The sequence below is a fragment of the Nipponia nippon genome, unplaced genomic scaffold, assembly GCF_047370975.1.
Source record: "Nipponia nippon isolate SJK-2023a ecotype South Korea unplaced genomic scaffold, ASM4737097v1 scaffold_3, whole genome shotgun sequence".
NCBI classification, from domain to species: Eukaryota; Metazoa; Chordata; class Aves; order Pelecaniformes; family Threskiornithidae; genus Nipponia; species Nipponia nippon.
The window spans coordinates 112,198,636-112,215,952 of record NW_028262347.1 but is presented as its reverse complement, the minus strand read 5'-3'; the positions used below and the strand labels follow the sequence as shown (position 1 = coordinate 112,215,952).

Sequence of the window (17,317 nt, the reverse complement as noted above, 5' to 3'; positions counted from 1 at the left end):
TGGGAACAGAAGTCCCCATCCATCTTCTCACCCATTCATTACTCTGTACCTGTTAGCTATCTTCTTATAAAAGATATCAATCTTCCCATCCTCTTAATGTAAAAATCTTTTCCCAAAGCCTTCAGCTGCTCATTGCCCGTTTCCAAAACCTTTCTAATTTTCTATTGCTCTCCGCTTGGGGGCAACCAGAGCTGAAATAATAATTATTTTAATGAAAGCAAGAGCAGCTCTAAGGCAGGCTCCTCATGGGTTTCACTTCCTTTATACAAACCTGGAGTTTAACATCTGCAAAGGCCACCCATCTATGACCAAGATATAGCAAAGAGAGCAAATACAAGTTTTTACAGTTTCTCTGTATATGAATCTCTTGAGGGCTCTGAAAAGTCAGGGCTAATGTCAGAACAGATTATGTGATCTACTTTATTTTGAAAATTTGCTTGCTTAGGCAGCCACCAACCATCCTTTTTTTGGCATGTCAGTGCAGATCCCACTACAGGATAATGGTGAGCAAGTTTTTTTTGAAAAAGAGGGAATACAGACCTCCAGGCTCTATCAGTCTGTAGTACTGCTCTCCTGAACATGCCATCTGCCCCAAACATGATGTCAAGCAAAGGATGATGCTTGACACCTTCACAAGCCCAACACACAGTGTGCCTTGTGACCTCAGATACTAGCATGCAACTGAAGGAGATGATGGAAGAAGTTGTTTGGGCCATTTTAGAGTCACTTTCCATGTTTGATGGGAGATGCTTGCAAGCAGGTTTAGTAACTCAGCAAGATACAATATCCATTTTAATACCCTCTGAGGAGACAGCTTGACCTTTAGATGATCCAGTTATGACAACACGATTGGAACAAAAATTGAAGTTGCGTAGCTCAAATGTGTCAGGCTTGAAGCACAAGGCTACTCTCACTTGCTCCATTATTAGAGTCCTAGGCAGGGAGAGGTTTTGAACAGTAAATATGGGTGGCGTGTAATATCCCCTCAATTAAACTTTAATACCATGGTTCTGCAGCTATATATATACAGGTTGGCCATAAAGTTGGAATGACATCCAATGACTCTTCCACTTGTGCACTCTGTTATTTTCATGTTGGTAACAGAAGCGTCCCTGGAGCATCAGCTATCCATTTTCATTAGTCGGCCCACAGCGCTGGGTGCTAGAACTGAGACTACATAGGTCTGTCAGGCACTCAAAACAAATGTGACAGAAGCAACTCGAATGAGGGTGACTTTCTCTTTTCCCATCCTGGGGATGGCTCTGGGAATAAAGCAAAAAAGGAAAAGAAACACACAGAAAGGCATAAAAGCAGATCTCTGTTTCTCTAGAATAAGACAACATCCAGGAACAACCAAGCTCTATCTGCCTTGACAGCAAATGTTCTAAAGGGGCTTCTTCACTAGCAAAACCAGTGTGAGACATTGGGGGATCACCAATGCTGGAACAGTGATGCAATGCTAGATCTGCCTGGAAACCATTTCTGGCTGGCCACCTGCCTGCAAAATCTGCCCACTTGTCGCCAATTCCTGAAGAGTGAAGGGCCACTGCCCCACCCTAACAGCACCACTACAAGAACACGATGACTTTCCAATGTGGGGAGCAGGTGCCCCGGGTTCACGTAACGTATAGCATTGGCCCTGTCTACAAAGAACATCATCAACACGTTCCAGAGGACAAACAGGAACAGCTCAGTCTGATAATTTCTCGGTACCTACAGGACCTAGAGTATCTACTCTATTGCTTAGGGGACACATGGTCCAAAACAAACCTTCCAGACCCACTGTGTCTATTACTACTGTATTATTTAGGAGTAGGGTAAAGTGGGTCCCCCAATTTGTGTGCAGTTCAACTACAAAGCAAGGACACTGAAGTCGCTTCCATTTAATGTTTGTCAGGCCAAAGCAACTTAATCATTGTTTAGAGAGAGCAAAGAATAACTGCAGAAAAAGACACCATACACGTTGGAACTGGCTTGTGAGCCAGTGCTGCAACCAGTCTGCTGGATCAATACATTTTAACGTGCAATGAAGCACAAGGGCTTGCAGCGGTAGGAACCTGTCCTTGGGCAGGTCCCTCTTCCCTGCAGCCTGTCACTGCTTCTGTCAGCTCAGTGGTTTAGAAGTGCAAGAAACTTTTGCAGCTTACTAAATCAAGATAAGCAAATAGGGACATTGCATTTCAGCCTCACTGCTGTCACCTGTCTTTGTCTCTGAGTAACTAGTTAATCAGGGAGGAAGCGAGTGTGAACTTCAAAACATGCTCAGTGTTGCAGAGAGCCCCAGTGGCAACAGCTCGTGCTTGATTCCAATGGAATCTTGATTCCAACTGAATCTTGAACATTAATTGTCGGCCAAGCGGACAAGTGCAAATATGTCCCACATCTTCCACCTGAAAGCCATGCGTGAGCCCTGAACCAAAGCAGGAGACAGGACATTGCAGAGGAAGCCACTATCCACTCTGTCACCTGGCATTTCAGCAGGAGCCTGTCCTTCTCTTCACTTTTCGTATGTGGGTGTAGAAATACCAACAGCAAAGCCCTTTCCTTGGCACTTTTGTGAAGCAAGCAATGTCTCCTCTGAAGCTGCTTTCTGTATTAAGCTATCATAAGAAGGGCACTCAAGAAAGGGCAGGGAGCAGACGAGGAGTGGACGTGGAAGAGATACCCAAGAGGCGTCTCTCTCCAACACCCATCTGACAGAGGAGACAGAAGAGGCCACATCCAGGCTGTTCCAGACACTCCTACCCACTCTGCTGTTTAGCTGATGGGAGAGTGGTGGCAATGAAAAGTCCAGGCTCCTTCTCCAAGACCAAAATAGTTTTTGCTAAGTGTAGCTTGAAATTTCCAGCCCTCAGTGACATTGTTTCCCACTGCTTTTTCCCTAAGGAGGAGCAAATGATAGCCACAGGTCCAGCACGCTTTTCTTCACAGCGGCAGAGTTGTGGCCAAGCCAATGTAATTGCAACGCCAAAGACTATTTGCATCATCTGTTTTGTATGACCACTGTTTCAATACCCAGGGCTGCCATTCAAGCCCAGAGGTCTTAAAAAGCTTTGCAGTCCTTCACCACTGAGGCAGAGGGGGACTAAAGAGTTGAAATTGCCCTATTCAGAGGTGACACTAACTGCTTCAGTGGAGACAGGGTCGATTCTGTCCCTTTAGCGTTCCCAGGTTTTGGGCACCAATGTCAGGCTTCAGTTTTAGTCTGGAGTGGGTAATGAAGTCACTGGAAAGCCTACTCGGCTTTCTCTGAGCCTGCTGGGAGGGGGAGAAGGAGGAGGGAGGGGGGAGTTCAGCTGTTAAACATTTGAGGAGACTGTCTCCAGGAGGACTAGTGTGTCCGGGGTGGTACAGGGACACTAGCCTGGCTCCTTCCTTTTTGGCACTACAGCTCTTGTTTTCCTTATGCCCGAGTATGCAAACAGGACCTTTGGTAATGGCTCAAGAGGAGATGATCTGCTCCAGACAGGGAAGAAGGCAGAGCCTGCAGACAGTAACAAGATCCCCCAAACGTGGAATCAAGACGGTAAGCGTCTGTTCTAGTTTTAGAGTCTTGTACCATGTGGGTGCCGAAAATACAGCCTGTGGGTGTCCGTTGGTCACATCATCATAGGAGACAGCATTGTCCCAAAGCTGCTTACCAGCACAACCTTGATGGACATCTTAGATGCCCTACTCTTAGAAGTGATATTTGTTGTCTCCCCAAATGACAGCAACTCACTATTTTTAATGCTCATCTCGCGTCTGCTTGGCATTTCTCTTGGGCCTTACCCTTGTTTCACAGTGTTGGTGCCAGCTCCCACAAAGCATTTTTTTGGTGCCAGAGGGGCTGATGCCAAGTCTGTCTGCCTTGATGCCAAAATGGCAGCTGGCTTTATTGTTGAGACAGGATTTGCCAAAGCTAACAGCACTAGTGCTGGGGTGACTAGCACTGATTTTAAGGTTTTCTTCTTCCTTACTCTTCTATTGCCTCTAGATTTCATGGGATAATGATGCTCCAAATGAGCCTCTGTGGTCCTACGAGAGGGATTTTTTTCATCAGGGTCTAAGGTAATAGGCAATTATATAGCAGACCATCTTAACTTATAAGTCCTCAAAGAGAAGGAGATTTATATACATGGAGCAATTATCTGGGATGCAGCATTGCCACTGCTGGGCCCAACTGTGAGAGAAACAAGCCCCCCTGCAGATCAAGCAGGACTTGATCTCTCCCAGCCTGCAGATGTGTTTAAATAGCACCGGCCCTAAGAACAGAGAACCCACTGAAGATAAGGGCAGTTACATGGCACTTCGTCACCAAGATATACCTAAGACAGAAGTCTGGAGCAGGAGAAGAGGGTCAGGGATCAGCCAAATTGCATCACATCACCACGAGCAAGAAGCCAAAACCCAAGAAAGGTCATGGCCTTTTGCCCCTTTTCAGTTCTCTTAAGTGCCACTCCACAAAATGCTACTGTTCAGATAAAATCCAGTCTTGCACATGAGGCACAGGCATGTTGACCATGGAAAACGCCCACAGAGATGTGAATAGACAGCACATGTGATAGGTAATCACATGTGTACAGATGCATGTAATTTGAAGTGATGATATCCCTGCAAATTAGGAAGTATTTTGATGTTAACCTCTGCTGCTTTTCTTATAAACCTAAAACCCACACCTTGTTCAGCAACAGTGGTGTCAAATGGGCATCTGATTGCCCCAAAATGCTCAGCTCTTTCTTCAGGAACGGTGCAGTTAACCTGACAAGAGGTACACAATTGGTTAAAATCAAGTCATGCAAGTCTTTGCTGGGGGATCTGTTATTCATACAGCCTGGTCAGATCTTTCTGAAGTTCGCTGGTCTTTTCTGAGCTTAAGTTTACATCTTGAACAAATTTAGAAAAGCCCCCAAAATACCAGCAGTCTTGTTTTCCTCAGCTCATTTTACAAGAAAGAGGTTCTTTTATTGAGTTCTGAGAATTAAGTTTCTGTTTCCAGCAGAGCATCACTTCTACATGGTCTGTACCCTTCTTGAGAGGAACCGATTTTCTGGGAAATCCTTTAGGGAAAAAAAGGGACATCAGCAGCTGCCTCTTTCCGAGCACCCTGCTGGATATTGTGGTTCAATAATATTACACAGCAGAGCAATATCACATAGGTTATGCTGAGGCAAAAAACGTCCTCAAACTGCCCTATGGATCTGCAGCCTCAAGCACTTTCCTGCTATTATCCCTGGACTTCACACTCCAGGCCCTGCCGTGGCACCCACATCCCCATCGATAGGTGGGTTCTGGGTTGCACAGATGATTGGATTTGCAGTACACAGACCACAAACAACTGGTTTAACTGAGTCTTCTTCCTCTTAGAAAATACACATGGATCACAATACTCCCAAAATTAAAAGTCTGTCAGTTAACCCGATGGGCTGTGCAGTACCTAGAGTTTTACAGGATTTCTGTTACCGAGGAGAAAAGTAAACTCATCTGAACTGCTACAGGTAGGCTGAGGCTTGAAGTTTGTGGTTAAAGCCTGGCACAAACACGAGGAAAGGCCTTCCACATGGCATGGTCTGACTAGCAAAAAGACAGGAAAACTTCTCCTTTTCCCGAAATGAAGAGCACTAAAGATCACGTACAGATATCTTCATACAACCAAAGTGAAGAATTAAAGGAAACCACAAGTTTAACTATTAAGAAAGCTCAATACCACAAGCATTTAAAAGATCACAGCACAACAGTTTTAAAGACATGACTTTTAAATCACTAGACGAAACTCTAAGAAAGCTATCAGATCTTAACCTCCATGGTTAAAATCTTCTTTAAACATGCAACTTTAGGGAAAAACCACTTCAGAAAACCTCATCTTAAACACAAGCTTGTCTTTTCTAACTTGAATTACTGTGTTGCTTAGGATGTCTCCAAGTACTTGGAAGAAAAATATGAACTCATCTCTATTTTGACATGATGAGTAAACAAAAATAAGGAATAAACAAACCAGCATAGTGTATGGTTAAGTGCAGTTTCAAGCTGAGTTTACCCACATCTGTGAAACAGCAGGAACTAAAAAGACCTTAAAGCCTAACCTCTCCCCTGTTGTACTGTTCTGCTTTGGCCCACCTCTTTACCAGGAAGACAAGAAAAACTCCCCAAAAGGCCACACGCTTTGTTGCTCTGCCAGCTGGAGGGGAGAGCTTTTGGGATTGCCTCAAACAGGAGAGCCCTCAGAAAGCACGATCTACGTAAAGCAGACAGCTCCCAGATGTAGGTTGCCAGGTACAAATGAAGTTGGGTCGATCTAAGCATACCGGGCAAAAAATTCAATGCTTCCCATCACCGCTCCCTCCATCCTGCTGCATTTTCCTTCTCTGCAGCTATTTTCCCTCACTGTAAAATGGGGAGAGTGCTAGAAAGTTGTTTGAGATATTACAGCCATTGGACTCTCAATACAACTACTTGCTATGCTTTCTTCGCCCAGCAGAACTGCCACCCGTTACCCAAGGATTTCCTGTTGGGCTCGGCTCCTCTGGAGGCCACCCCTGGGACAGCCGGCACTTATGTAAGGAACAGGCGGCTGGGAGGAAGCAATGTCCGAGTCTCATGTTTCAGCATCGGCCATGGCATTACGCAGTTTGCACTTTGCTTAAGCATTAAAAGCACTGGTGGCACCTACGTTCACAGCCAGTTTCTAAATATCAGCGACACACCTGCAGGCCAGGCTGTTTTGCCATTCCAAGGGCAGATACCTTCAACACCCCGCTGTCTCACTCCCCCACCTTCGTGGTATCTGTAGGGTTTCCCCCTTAGGTATATGGGCAACGTGTGCTCCCCTTGTGTGCATAAGCATGCTTTATTTCATATAGTTCAATGCCCAATAATTAAAAACTCGTTTCAGCTTTATCTTGGGAAGAAATGCTGATCACCATAACCTGCCTTTATGGGTATTATCTTATCCCAACTGCTATCATTTCCATTAGTGCTTGTTATTCCACTGGCAGATAAAGCAGACACTCCCCTGGCTGTAGCAGGGCTGAAGGAGGACAGGGTGACCCACGCTGCTCTACCTCTTTCACACATTTCTCTGCAGCAAGGTTGCAGGCTGCGGAAAAGAGAGAAGGCTAAGCACTTGCTTTCTCCTTGTTGAAGTCTGGCTTCCAGACATGCATTTGCTCTAGATCACAATGTCAGTGGCCTCTTACTCCTGCAACTGTTGTTTTCCTTTAAATTCTCCCATAGCATAAACCAAATAGTCCATATGTATCTGTCTAAAAAAAACAAAACAAATCAAAACCTGATTGACATCCTACCTTTTTACAGGAAGGTAACTGGTGCTAATTACCATGACTACAGTAAAACAGTAAATCTTAAAAAAAAAAAAAAACAAAACCCAAAAAAACCCCACTGTTAGAAGCCAGTTATTTTCTTCTTCAAAAGGTGAACAATATAGATGTCACCCTCAGCACTCAGAAGGCTCAAGGACCTGTGGGTGACTGTTGAATGAAGAAACTCTAAGGCAAGGAAGTATTTTCAGTTTTTAGAAATACTCACTCCTGACACATCGTAGGCTCCTACAGCAGTATTTTTCCCTTGAAGCAGGTAGTTTGGGGAGTAGGAATTCTGAACATCTCCTTTGGAAAACCAGGACCAACTCTCCTGTCCTGGAAACAAGCAAGAAAACTGCCCACCGATTTCACTGCAGAGACCCAACCTGCACCTTGTAAAGTCATCAAACCATTGAAAGAGACATCTTCCAGGTAAAAATACATAAAGGACTTAGGGACAGACAGCAACATTTGTGAGCAGGATTTAATTACAGATTTAATTACAGACTGGCCATCGGACTGTCCTTTCAGCACTTGCTCCTTAACACAGGCTTCAAACGTCAGGGCTGTTCGAAAATGAAAGACGCAAACCCAGAGGCACCAGGCTGAAAGGCTTCTCAAGAAGACACTCTGTCAAACTACTCTGGGAATGATTCACTGCACCTAAAGCATCAACATTTCTCTAACCTATTCTTAAGATGACTGCAATCACTAGCGTTCCCACCGTCTCAACAGCCAATGTGCTCCTGTGCTTGATGCTCTCTAAAAATTAGGATGTTCTTTCCCATTAACATTAATTCAGGTCGTAGTGCAAGATAAGGCAGTAATTTCTCCTTCTCCACTAAAAACAAGACAACTGATCACTGTCATCATCTTAACTCAGCTCACCTGGAAAATTGTTCCATTCCTCTATAAGCTGTTTTCAGAAGAAGTCTTTTTTCATAGGCTGCAAGGATTAAATCATAGTTTTACTGCTCTTCTCAGTCTGCAACTTAAACTCATCTTAAAATGTGGAATCCAAAATGGTGCACGTCACTTACTAGCATGGAGTGTTACAAAATACCTGTGTAGGACACTTCTATTACGATGTCATTAAAGATTTGGTGGGCTTTTTTGCAACAACTGTACTCAATTTCTGATACGTCCCAAAATCCCAGACTCCCTCTATTTGACTTTCTCCATCCAGTAAGTACTCTGCACTTTTCCTTCAGGAAAAGTGAAATAAGCTTCAGACTATTTCTTCAAGTTGTTCTCCTGTCTTTCTCTTTTTTAAAAACACACACAACGCTTCATCTGCATCTCAAGTGCTTTCTCTTTGTCTCCCAAACTGTTGTCACATAACAACAGGCAGAACAAACCCCTCCACGCCCCCAGTCACCACCACAGACTACTCTTTAGCGTATATTACAGTCACTTAATGAACTCACTATATTACTATTTAATCCTGAACACAGAGCCTTACTTAGCATCCCATAACCAATGTGCTCCCTCACTCAGGTTGGGCTATAAAACATCCACTGAATCAACCAAATTAAATTTTTTCTCCCATGAGGTTGCTCCTGATAAATCCACACTGCTGGTTTCCTGTTGCCTTAGAGATGCTTATAAATCCTTCAGGGATTTATTCTAGTACTTCACTAGAGACTGAAGCATTTCACTATTTTCTAACTTTTTCTTCCTTATTCTTTTCCTTTAATTTGACCTCTTCACATTTAGTATTCATTTTAATGCGTGTAGAATTACAGCCAGGAGTTTGTGCGTTTTCTGTTCTTTTCCCTCGAGAGCCAAAAGACCAGCAAACCCTTTCAGTCTATGTATCGGTGACTGAGTTACCGTTTACTCACTTTCCTCATTAAATTTTAGATCAATACTTTTTTTTTTTAACATCTAACACTGCATTTACAGAACCTTTTCTTAAGCCTTTGTGTGTTCCCTGCTAGCTGCAATACAGTTCTTACACCAAAGGTGAACTATACAAACAGTAAAATCCTTACTGTCCCTTCAGTTTTAGATGACTGAATTTAGAAGATGGTATTAACATGAGCAAAAAAATAACGACGATGATAATAAATTTCAGGGTCCCTTTAAAATGCTGGTCTGGCACGCGAAAGAAAAACGTTAAGACTTTTTAAAACACATACTCCATTTGTGGAAAGAATTCAGCATAAACTGACAGCATGACTTTATCTTTTAGAGTGTCAGCACAGAGCAGACTATTTATTGAAGTCTGAGCTCACACAGAGTTGAAGTCACGATAAGGAAAAATAAGTGACCGTCAAAAATGTCCCCAAATTCTGGGGAAATTCAAAGCAAAGTTTCAATCAAAAAAGCTAAAGCAATCTTTTGTAAATATAGAAACTTATTAGTGAAATGGAACTCCTATCTGCCAAAGTGAGCCAGGAGAACCAGTGGTATTCAGTGTGTCCACCATGCACCAAAAGGGACCCTTACAGATGCCTGAAGGACTCAATTTGGAAACCAGACCAATAACAGAGGTGAATCAAGCAGCTTTGCTATCAGATCAAGCATGCTGGACGAGGTTTAGTTCCCTAATATGCAGTTAATGTCTGCTTGAGCTGTGTAGTTAGAGAAAAGTCTTAGAGCTATTATTATGCCTTATAGTCGTGTAGCTCTGAACAGCTGAGCCTCTGTACTTCTCCTTTCAAGGCAGGCTGGAGGAAGCGCAACCCTGCTGCTTCCTCATTAGCGTAAAGTACTGCTCTCAAATTGTCTGCAACTAGCTTCCGAACTACCCTGAGGGATAACCAGACCTCCAAAAACTCAGCAAACACATAGAAAATGCTCCTTCCTAAACTCCCCAGAAGCAGAAAGATGCACTGCTGGCTCCTGCAGTCTATAAACGGCAACTCGCTCGCAAGCGTCTGCTGCTTACAGCAGCTCTCGCCAGATTCTCATTCAGGTTCTCCACTTTTTACCTCTCATCTAGACGAGCTGGAAGAAATTTGGATGCACACAGATGCCAAGGATGTCCCTTGTGAGTCGCATCCTCAGGTATGAGAAACACCACTTAAGTCAGGGGTTTGACAGAGAGCCCAGATCTTGCTGTAATGTGGTAACTCTGCCAGAGCCATCCTGCCAGGCCTGTAAATCCCAATATTTCGCAAAGTAACAGTGGAATCTGAAATAAGATTCGTTTCTGAAGGATGAGCTGGTGGTCTTGAGGTTTTGTTTTATTTCAGAGTGTTGCCCTAGGTTGGCTGACCACAGAAGCAAGGAGCACAGGCACACACGCTGTTGATGTACCACTGCACATGCCAAGCATTCAGTAAAGGCAGTAAATGCTAATGCCAGAACAAAAGACAAGACCATTCTCCCAAGTACAACAGAGTCCCCCCACAGACCCAGTTTTACATGGATTGTGCCTAGCACAAAACAGCCACTTTTTCACAGTGGAGACAGATTTGTTCTTGCCAAAAAAATTACATGGTGGGTCAGAGCTCTCAGAGACACTCTAGCATCTTCAAGAAGGGTCAAGAACTTCCCCCCCCCCCGTAAGACTTACTGAGAAACAGAAATGAAAGGACTCCTCTCTCTGTTCAATAGCACAGATTCAAACATTCTGTCAAGACCTAAACACTTTTGCCATGTCTTTTCCCAACACAGCCTGGGACTCAAAAGCATTCTTGAACGTGAAGGTTCATATAAATTTACCGAATTCGAGCCAAAAAGATTTTCCAGTCACGATCTATATCTCAGCCAGCCAGCAAAAATATGAAAATCTGACAACTAAAAGAAAGGGCATTACCCAGTATATTCCCCCCACATATAAACACCGAGGGCTGCCTCAAAATTTGTTTTGTAATAATTTCTCCATGAGACAGTTGATCCTTAAGTGATCTAGGAAGTTGTGGATGAACCTCAAGAACTGAGAATGTTTTTGGTGCATATTCTCATTTCTCCCCAGGGAATCTTGATCTTCAGAGGAATATTAACATGAAGTATGTAAAATATTTTGTGGACTGTTTATTATAACCTAATGACTCCAAATGTAACCTTAAATGCCATTCTGCAAAGAGTTAGCCATGTTCAGCAATTCCAGCAGAAGGAGAATGCTAGAGCCTCTCAGATAGACCACTTCTATTGCTCTTCCTTTAGCTTTGTTCAAGCAATTTCACATAATATAGTTATCTTATACTGGTATCAGCAAAACACTGCTCAGAATCAAGCTGACATAAAACTCATGGTTGCATTATTAGCTAGTAAAAGCATTCCAAGGACTTGTCTTTGGAAATGTCTGTTCACACATACAGCCAAATCTGAAAATCCAGCTTCAATTCTTACTTAAACATTACTTAATGGTTAAAACCAGAGTTCTACTGGAAAAGAGATTTTGAAAGAAATACTCTAATCCTTCATTAAAAGACAGACTTGAAAAGCATACGGTTCCCACTGGGTACGCTTACTGTAAATCAAGTTACCTTTCTGGAAACTCAGTATGTATTTGCTAAATGAAAACAAAACATCTCTTACGGCTTCACAATTAGAATGTAAAAAGCCAGATGCTGCAGGAGTTAAGGTTTTCTTCACAATGTTAGTTTACCCAGTTATACATCCTGAAGACTAAAAAAAGTGTTTAAGGAGGAAAGAGTGTTACAATCTGTGAAGTTAATATTTGTGTTAAAAATACTCATGGAAAAATCTAGCTGTTTGCTTTCCAGAAGCCACTATTTGGTCTCTTCTATTTTTCAAATTAGAAGAGGCCTTTGCAGAATTATAAATAAAATACTGAAAGCTCCATGCGACTTTCCCATATGTAGTTTTTCAACAGCCAAGTGATTTCCCCTCTCCCATCCCCACTGTTTGCATACCAAGGCAGTGTTTGCCAAGTTTCAAGTAGAGAATTTTTAAGCCAAATTTGTAAAGCCAAGAAGATAAAGATTTTGTTAATATCTTTTGATCAGCAATACACCTCATAAGAAGAGATAAACTGCGGAGGGAAGCAAGACCAAAAAAAGAAAGATCATATGTTTTGCCATCAATGCACAAGGAATGTCATTGTGTCAGTATAGAAGACGTGGGAAATGGTGAGAATGCCAACATTAGCTTCTCTGAGTTTTTGAGAGCAGTATATGTAGCCATCCCACTTCTGCCCATGTTCAGAGACAGAAAATGCTCTTCACTCATTGAACAAACAAGCAGACCTAACCCAAAAAGTGGAAGAGTTAAGAGAACATTGCAGTTTTATTCCTCCAGCAGATACAGCAGACAGGAGGATTTTCCTGTCTGCTGCTTTCCTGGTTGCCTTCATTGCCACCACAATATCCAAATATCTGAAAGCCCAACATCCAAATGGCTCCCATGCTATGCAACATATAAAAAAAAACTTGTGGAGGTGACCTGAAACCAGGCCTTCAGCTTTCTGAAGGGTGAGATGCCCGGCCACATCTAGGAGTGACACAGCAGGTAATTCTGAGACAATAGGATACAGCAGGCAAGGCTGAAGCACACATACTGGGACAACAGAAAGGATCCCCTGCCAGAGGAAAAGGCAGAGGACAAAGTACAGAACTGGCCTTCACCTGAACAAGTAGGGGAGCCCAACAAGGAAGACAAAGTCACGTGCCACATAACAATAAGACTGTCATGTTAGACCGAATGCCCCAAAGCAGAAGTCAGAGACGTGTTCTCCCCAGGACACCAAAGTATCTCTTTTCCAGTCTGAGCTGCAGCACAACATTCATTCCTACTGACCTCACTTTTCCCCTTGGATGAGGAACACACCCATGGTATTATCCTGATCAATGCAATCACAGAAGGTCCTTCATTGCATACAACAGTTCAGTAAAGCACATCTGGCAGCATGACAAAAACATGCACAGGGGCACCTTGCAATTCTCATGTTCGATTTGACCTGCATCAAATCTTGCTAATGTCTAAATACTCCTTTGACACCAGGAGTGGAAGAGCTGTGGCTGTGGGCTGGTGACAACCTGCAGCTTCACTCCACATGGCCCACAGTCTGTCATGAAAGTCTACCACCAAGACTTACATTAAGACACTGCACACGCACCAAAGGGGTTTGAAAAGCCTGCTCAACCCTCATGAAAGAGGGTGTTCTCTGGTCCTACTTACAGCCTGAAAAGCGAGGGGAAAGAGGTTCTGTCTTTATTCTTTGCAGTCTTGTTCAGCCATGCTTAACACCTGCATGCCTCCTAAGTTTATGGTCACTTCCTGTGGACAAATATGTTCTTTTGCAATCTATTTCATCTATTTTCAAAAAGACAGATAACACATTTTTTAACATTAGCCAGGTTTTTTGCAAGACAAACTATGGCCTTTATATAACACAGAATTGGGACTCCAAATAACTTGTGGTCCATTCTCAAAACTGTACTGGACTTCATGTTTGGCAAAGTCACTGTTTTCTATTCTTTTATTTTCCATCAGCAGAATAAGAATAGAATTTACTATATCAGAAGTGGAGTCAGTCATTAACGTTTATAGACAACATCTGTTACTTTACACTATGCAAAAGTTTTGACATGTTTTTTCACACTCGTTCAGTTATTAATGTTTGTATATGTATTGAAAACAACCAGAATTCATACCTAAGTTAAGTAAAAGATCGCAGGTTTCAGTAATGGACATCCCATGATTTAGTTATTTGCCTGTAATGAGGGAAAACCAATACAAAGTCATCCCATTTGTGAAAACTAGCAACTGTTGATGACCATATTTTTAGGACCAATCTTCAGAGAATTATTCGTAAAAAAGTGGCACCTTCCTTTTATTTACCCTTATATATATTTAAATATATATTTTTAAAAAATCATCAAGATAACTATATTTTCTTTTACTCTTCCACAATAACAAGGAGACTGAAAGCATAATTCACTCTAATAATTTTCTGTAAAGGAGGATTTCATTGTTAACTATAGTAAGTAAACACCAGATTTAAATTTTCCCTTGCAACTTGCCAATCTTGTCATGACTCAGCTTCAAAAAAAAAACAAACCAAAAAAAGGTTTCCTTTGCACTTCAGTAACTTTCCTCCTTTCCTCCTTTAGTCTCCAGCAAAAAGATGGATGGTAATTTAGAAAGATTCCTAGCCATGCACCGTTTCTGGCTGAAAGTGACAAGCCACAAGTTCACAGTTACAAGCCAAAAAGCAATCGGAGACTTAAAATAAAGGCAGAAATTGTTTAGTGGTTGGTATTCCTTTGCTAAGCCAGAACTTCAATACGTCCTTTATAAAAGCAAATCAGCATCAAAAGAGAGGCAGAAATATGTGCTCGATGCTTCTGACATGCTTGATTGTAACAGAATATGCTAAGTAGGAAGTCATAAATATATTGCCAAGAGTCTCTGAGATAACCAGCAAAATGGTAGCAATAAGCAGCATCAGGAATGAAAATGAATGATCTCATTTCTCCCAAGTGCCAAGAACTCAGACCTCCACATAACCGAAGACTCTTTACAGAGTATACACACATGAAAACGTATTTTTAAGACCCACAGGACTGGAATCCCTGTCATAAAGTGCCACAGTGATAACTCAAGTTCTACAGGCAGTATGGTTTTTTTCATGTCATTAAATATATTTTTTTCCTCCGTCCACACCTCACAACCCACTTCTTGTGCCTCCAAATACTGACAAAAGTCACCAGCAATCTCCCATGCCATGAGATGCATGGGAAGCTATGCAACAGCCTTTGGGGTGGGGAAGCCCACTCAGATCCTAATTTCTCAACTCCGGAGCACAAAGAAAGAGAACACTTGTACCGGCTTTCACATCTCTCTTCTTCACATCTTGACGTCTCTGCTAACAGATTCTAACAACCAGGACACCAGAATTCATACTTCAGCATCTTCAACTTCTTTCCTGAAGGACTCCAGCTATTGATTCCTGATACGCTGCCAAGCTGGTCCCTGAAACAAGCCAGAGAGTGCTCAGGAAACATTCAGGAAAAGGTTGGAAGTAAGAGGCGGCTGCAGGCAGATCCCAGCACACAAGACTGCAGCCCCTGACTGCAGGGATTCACAAGACTTTCCATATCCCAACACATTTCAAAGAGATTGCAAGGATTTCCCAACTTTAGCATAACAAATCGACAAGGAGGAACCGTGAAGCTGTGAAAGCCCATGTGGCTGAACTGAACCATTTCAAGCTCTCTACAGACTGGGGAATGTACAGTCCAATGAGTTATCATAAGTATTAGATTTTACTCTGAAGTCCACACTTCTTGACCAGAAACCTGAGATTAGAGGTCAGATTTAGAAGTGAAGCTTTATACAAAGACCCTGACATGAATGCTAGAAGCAACAAGAAAAAAACCCAACCAGCCAAGCAACCACCATTCTTTAGAAGAGCACCTGCCTGGAAGAATTTGAGAAGTACTTCGTCCAAGAGTGTTTCAGTTGCCATTCAAAGCACTCTCACATTGCATTTCCAATTTCAAAATCTCTTTCCCTTCAAAGTCTATGTCCTCCTATACTTTCTTCAAAGGCTCTTGTAATTTAAAAGTCATAGGAAAGCACATAAAAAATACCAGACTTGACTAATGCATATACTTCTCTGCTAGGTGAGGTCGCCTTTCTGCATTACATCTTATGCAGCAAACCACACTCCTCTGGGAAAACGCTACCTTTACTCCTTCTGAAGTGCCATGTATGCTGAAAAGCATATACAGATACAAACACAAGTCAAACAGCATTTTCTGCTATAGAAAAACCTGGTTCTAGTCTTTATTCTCCACTTGAATCCATAATTCTGAATAGCAAATGCTCTGTTTTTAGTTTAAGCAACTGAACATAAATCCTGATGAAAGACCTTAGGAATATAAAAATGCCCATTACCACTTTGCACTAGATTTGAACTGGTGACCTAATGCTGTGATACTTAATAGTTCTTTAACGATCTGTGATCACAGAGATTTGCATCAGCAAATACTTAAATACCAGGAGATGATACTTCCTGGGAAGAAAAAATGTTAGATAAATGAAATCTTCAGAAATAAAATATTCTAGATTTGTGCAATTTAAACAAGCAAAAAAATCATGGAATCATAGAATCATTTAGGTTGGAAAAGACCCTTAAGATCATCAAGTCCAACCATTAACCTAGCACTGCCAAGTCCACCATTAAACCATGTCCTCAAGCACCACATCTACCCATCTTTTAAATACCTCCAGGGGTGGGGACTCAACCACTTCCCTGGGCAGCCTGTTCCAATGCCTGACTACCCTTTCAGGGAAGAAGTTTTTCCTAAACTTCCCCTGGCGCAGCTTGAGGCCATTTCCTCTTGTCCTATCGCTTGTTACTTGGCAGAAGAGACCAACCCCCACCTCGCTACAACCTCCTTTCAGGTAGTTGTAGAGAGCAATAAGGTGTCCTCTGAGCCTCCTCTTCTCCAGGCTAAACAACCCCAGCGCCCTCAGCTGCTCCTCATAAGACTTGTGCTCTAGACCCCTCACCAACTTCGTTGCCCTTCTCTGGAAACGCTCCAGCACCTCGATGTCCTTCTTGTAGTGAGGGGCCCAACACTGAACACAGGATTCGAGGTGCAGCCGAGTACAGTCGAGTACACCAGTGCCGAGTACAGGGGCACTATCACCTCCCTGGTCCTGCTGGCCACACTAATTCTGATACAAGCCAGGACGCCATTGGCCCTCTTGGCCACCTGAGCACACTGCTGGCTCATATTCAGCCAGCTGTCGACCAACACCCCCAGCTCCTTTTCCACCAGACAGCTCTCCAGCCACTCCTCCCCCAGCCTGTAGTGTTGCATGGGGTTGTTGTGACCCAAGCGCAGGACCCGGCACTGAGCCTTGTTGAACCTCATACAGTTGGCCCTGGCCCATCGATCCAGCCTGGCCAGATCCCTCTGTAGGGCCTTCCTACCCTCCAGCAGATCAACGCTCCTGCCCAACTTAGCGTCATCGGCAAACTTACTGAGGGTGCACTCAATCCCGTCATCCAGATCATCGCTAAAGATATTGAACAGGACTGGCCCCAACACTGAGCCCTGGGGAACACCACTTGTGACCGGCCCCCAACT

The 17,317-nt window shown here is 43.0% G+C and overlaps 1 protein-coding gene across 3 annotated transcripts in view; it reads right to left on the bottom strand.

Moving 5' to 3' along the window:
• Nucleotides 1-17,317, bottom strand: part of WBP1L (WW domain binding protein 1 like) — a 61,074-nt gene that overhangs the window by 27,457 nt on the left and 16,300 nt on the right. The window contains exon 2 of one of the 3 annotated variants that reach the window (XM_087765496.1): nt 15,042-15,188. The exons of the other annotated variants lie outside the window; for them this stretch is intronic. The gene's annotated coding sequence lies outside the window, so the exon portion shown is untranslated. The remainder of the gene's footprint in view (nt 1-15,041; nt 15,189-17,317) is intronic. 3 annotated transcript variants of the gene reach the window in all.